This window comes from Quercus suber, unplaced genomic scaffold, assembly GCF_002906115.3.
Source record: "Quercus suber isolate HL8 unplaced genomic scaffold, Cork oak 2.0 scaffold_228, whole genome shotgun sequence".
Taxonomy (NCBI): Eukaryota; Viridiplantae; Streptophyta; class Magnoliopsida; order Fagales; family Fagaceae; genus Quercus; species Quercus suber.
The window spans coordinates 333,909-338,773 of NW_027069686.1; the positions used below are offsets into that span (position 1 = coordinate 333,909).

A 4,865-nucleotide genomic window follows, 5' to 3' on the forward strand; every position below is an offset into this window, starting at 1 on the left:
AGAGAGAGAGAGAGAGAGAGAGAGAGAGAGAGAGTAATCACTTTTTTCAGGAGAGAAATAGAAAATAAAATGAGAAAAAGAAGCATCAAAATAAAATAAAATAAAATAAAAAATTTAAGAATAACATCTTCAATTCAATTCAATCTTATTATCTTCCTTTCACTGTGATCTCATTTTATTCTTAGAACCTTTGTAAGCATCAATTTGCTTTATAGATACATCTTTTGGGCAATTCATTTTAGATCTACACTAGATCTCAATTTTTTTTTTTTTTAATTCAAGGAAAAAAAAAACCCTTCATTATTGCTTGGTTTGTTAATTCTCAACCGATCTTCATGTTCTCATGTGGTACCTCTATATATATATTTAATCCTGTAACACCATAAACCCTAGTTATTTGCTTAGGAGAGGACTAGAAGATACTCAATTTATCTATCTTAGGGTTAGTTCAGGAACAGCTTATTTAGCTAAAACTGAAAACATTTTACTGAAAATACTGTAGATAAAGCTAAAAGTTAACTAAAATAATACAGTGAGACTCACGAATAGTACCAAAAAGTGCAATAGGATCCATGAATAGTACCAAAAATAAGCTAAATGATAAAAGAAGTTGTCCAATATAAGCTATCCCAAATGCAACCCTAATCAATCATGTTATCAACAAGTATGTTGGTGTCCATTCAATATTCCTCCATAATGATTACAATGTAGTCATGACACCTATCAAAAAAAAATATATATTACAATGTCATGACAAATCCTATCCTAAAGTGTGAAGGGTCTAGGAAGTAAAATAAAGTTATGGTTCTCTGGTTGGAACATCCTGGTCTTTCCAATGGAAAGATCCAGGGCTTAATTCCCCCCCACCCCCAACTATTGATGTACCGAAAAAGTAAACAAGACAAGTCTTTTATTTATTTTTTTTTTTTTCTAGGTAGATAAGACTAGTCTTTTATTAGGGTATGTTATATATTGTTTATATTATTGTGTATTTAGCATGTTATAATGTCATGTGACTCACTTATTCATTTGGAATGTGTGTGATACCCCTATATTTATTACTCATTTTCCGTACCTCAAGGCTTCTTTTCAAGAGAATCACATGGACTACTTCAAAAAAAAAAAAAAAAAAAGAGGAAAATTTGGGTTGCAAAAAAATTGATATAAAATTACAAATGGAGAAGATTCTTTGATTTCCCTCTAAACAAGTTCTGATGAGGCTCTCTAAACAAGATCTGATGAGGATGACCACCAATCCAGCTAATTTGTTCACTAAAGCTTATTCAAAGTAGAAATGTACCAGTGAAACTTAAGAACTAAAATTATAGCATGTTCATCACAATATGTCTACTTAATTGTTATCGAGGTCAATGCATTAAGTCTGAACTGCATCTATATGAGTAGGCGAGTTAAGATGGAAGCATCTGATGAAGGTTGGTCCTTCATATAACATTCAAATTTTCTATCAAATGATGCTGTGGCCAACATGAATCGAAATAATTTTAATAATTCAACCGCTACCATTCAAGTTGTTTATGATATCAAACCTTTTTTTCCACCTTACAACCAGTGGAGGGGGGTGATATGAACCCAATTTCTCTCAATTGAAAGAATCAGAAATTCCAGTGATCTACAAGGCTTTTAGCCTATGATATCAAGGGATGCTACAGAATCATGATGTCAATTTTTTTGGAAAAACAATCTACAGGATGAAAAGTACAAACACAAAGCATATATTTTACTTGAAATCATTGTCTTGGCTAAAGTAAATTAAATCAAGTCCCTCAGAATCCAATTTCTGAATTTTATTGTTTTACGTCTTATGGTTTGTCCCTTAGTTTATAGAGGAGTAAGTCTAAAACATATGTAGTGCTACTAGGATATCTGCATAATATAAACATCTAATGAATTAAATGCTTCAACTAATACCATAAGTGCATCCTTATGCGTACAGCAGATAACCAAAATTTTGAGATAAATCAAAGGAATGAATTACCTCTTAGAGTATGCAATGTCTTTAAACATAGCAACTGTAAGTGTTAACTAAGTTTAAGTACATTAGGAAGTTTTAAAGGTACGTACTTTTGAATATTAGAGAGGTTATACGAATAGAAATGATCCACCATACGTGTAACAAAGATTTAAGACTACCCTATAAAGAAAATAGTTGGTATAAATTAGATTGGTGGAACTAGCTATTATAAGACCTATTTTTTATGCCACAAGCCTTGTATACCGGATTGCAACTCTTGATTTTTCCAAGGTGCCAACCAATCGAGCTACATGTTCATCCATTGTTAGTTAGGCTAATCTATACAAACAATTTCACTTGTGTAACCCACCATCTCTTAATCGCGCTGAAACATGTTGAAAAAGAATAGCTAAACATATTCTGCGATTACAACAAGTAGGGCTGAAAAACATGAAGCGTGCTTTAAGTGCCACTCCAGAGGCTATAAAACCTCTCAGGCTCTTACTAATTGTGACAAATAACAATCTTTACCTCTCAAAGTTTTCTAGTTACCAACAAGTATGTTGGTGTCCATTCAGTATTCCTCCATAATGATTACAATTTTCATAAAAAAAATCCTATCCTAAAGTGTGAAGGGCCTAGGAACTAGGAAGTAAAATAAAGTTCTGGTTCTGTTTTTTATTTTAAGGGGAAAGAATATCAAGAATATAAATTGGTTCTAATTGTTTGTTATTGTTGCTGTTATCCTAATTTTGGTTTAACTTTAACCAGTAAACAATTCTGTTTATCAAGCAACGATATGCAGTGTAATCAACAACTCCAGTACTAGTGAAAAAACAGAACCTCAATACAACACGTTTGCTACTATAATTTTTCCCCATTTTTTCCCTGAACCATGATATAAAGGGACCTAAGTAGAGATAAAATGAAGGACTACCAAGATCATATTGGTTTACTCGTAACACCATAAACCCTAGCTATTTGATTAGGGGATGACCAGAAGATTCACAGTTTATCTTATCTGAATCAATCATCCAACTTTACAACCCTCCTCTCCCCTCCTCACCCACACAAAAAGAAAAGAAAAATAAAGAACAAAGCAAATGACATTCATAGTCATAGTTGTTTATGTCTACTAAGTTGATCTTTTGAACCCATACTAAAAAAATAAATAAATAAATAAAAAGAAGGAAATGACAAAATCATCCACAAGGTAAATTATTTGAACCGGAAAAGGGGGAAAAGAGTATACCTGTTTGATAATGCAAGGAAGCAACCTACTACCCCTAATGATCTTTGATAATTAAACTTGCTAACTTTGGTTTCTTGTTCTTTGATATATACAAGTTGTCATCCTCATCCCTGCAAATTAGAGGGGTACAAATTTTTAAAAAAAAAAAGAAAAAAAAAAAAAAAAAAGATGATTGTATGGATCAAACCAGGTGCTTCTGAATCATAATACAGATGTTCAGCTGTATCAGTATCATCAAGGATTGAGCGAGCACTGAAAGAGCCATGGTTTAACAATCCACATTGTAAGCATATATAGTGCAAATCTCATCTTCTTGAAGATCTTGAAGAGAAGGCCAGTAGAGAGTATTACCAACCATAACAACTCTTCCCGTCAAAGGAATAGAATCATCGATGCAGCGGTGCCCAGAAAAAGGCCCAGACCCAAATATAGTCCAAGATCCACTCATCACTTCATAGATATTTAGCATGGAGAGGTACGGCAATGGCAGGAACGGAGTAAATTCCAAAGGGAAGATAGGGCAAAGCTTTCCATTCTTTTGATTTTTGCGGAAAGAAACCACCCAACACATATAACTTGTTGTGAAGGACCAGATCCCATCTTTTATAAAAGATCATGGGAGGAACAGAGTTCCAATCACCACGAGTCAAAGTCTAGGTCTAGCCGCCACACCGTTTCATGAGCATCTCTATCGCTGTCTAGGCCTCCAAAACAATACAGATTGGAGGCTATGGCTAGATGACTCTTGCAAATGTACAATGGAGCAGACTCGGTTACTGAAATCGGACCGAGAAGCTTCGTGCTTATCGTTGTCCTCACTTTTTCATTCCTTTTTCTTTTTCTTGACCCTAGAAGAAGAAGAGGACGGCAATCTGGATCGGGGACTTTAATCACATACCACTCTGACTTGTAACGTGATGCGTCAATCAAGCACCCACACGCGGCGATCTTCAACGAAAATCCTCCATCGCCCGACATCGCTGAACAGCTAAGGTTTGGAAGCTTTTGATTTTCGTCCAGACTTTTTATTTTTTTACTGAGAAAAGAGAATATGCAAACAGATTTCAGGGTTTGTTATGCTTTCTTTTTCTATTTATACTGATGCTAGACCGACATTCTTTTCTTCTGACTCTTTTTTATTTATTTTTATTTATTGTTTAATACATTAATAATTTTTCAACACATCCTACATATTTTTTGTGATTAAAAATGCCTCGAACCTTTCTTGGTTATTTACTGCTATTTATGCGAGTCCTCGTATTGTTGAAAGACGTATTTTGTGGTCTAACATTGAAGAAGTTGGTCACTTGCACACACTGCCCTGGCTAATGATTGGTGATTTTAATGAAGTCTTGTGTGGTGAGGATAAATTTGGGGGTAATCATATAAATATTAATAGGGCGTTAGACTTTAAAGCTATTCTGGACTCTTGTAATTTTGTGGATTTGGGGTTTGCTGGACCCAAATATACCTGGACAAATAAGAGGCAGCTAGCAAATTTGATTTTGGAACGGATAGATAGATGTTTTGCTAACCCGTTGTGGAGAGTGCTTTATCCAGAAGCAGTTGTCACTCACTTACCCAGAACTTATTCGGATCATCACCCGGTCCTAATTGAGCTTTGTAAGCCCAATCCGGATA

At 34.5% G+C, this 4,865-nt stretch overlaps 1 long non-coding RNA gene across 1 annotated transcript; it reads right to left on the reverse strand.

Moving 5' to 3' along the window:
• Positions 1-113: 113 nt before the first annotated feature.
• LOC136070358 (uncharacterized) lies at positions 114-4,336 on the reverse strand. Its single transcript, XR_010631624.1, has 2 exons — positions 3,225-4,336; positions 114-372 (listed from the first exon to the last, which is right to left on the reverse strand). It is a non-coding gene; the product is annotated as an uncharacterized LOC136070358 (long non-coding RNA).
• Positions 4,337-4,865: the final 529 nt, after the last annotated feature.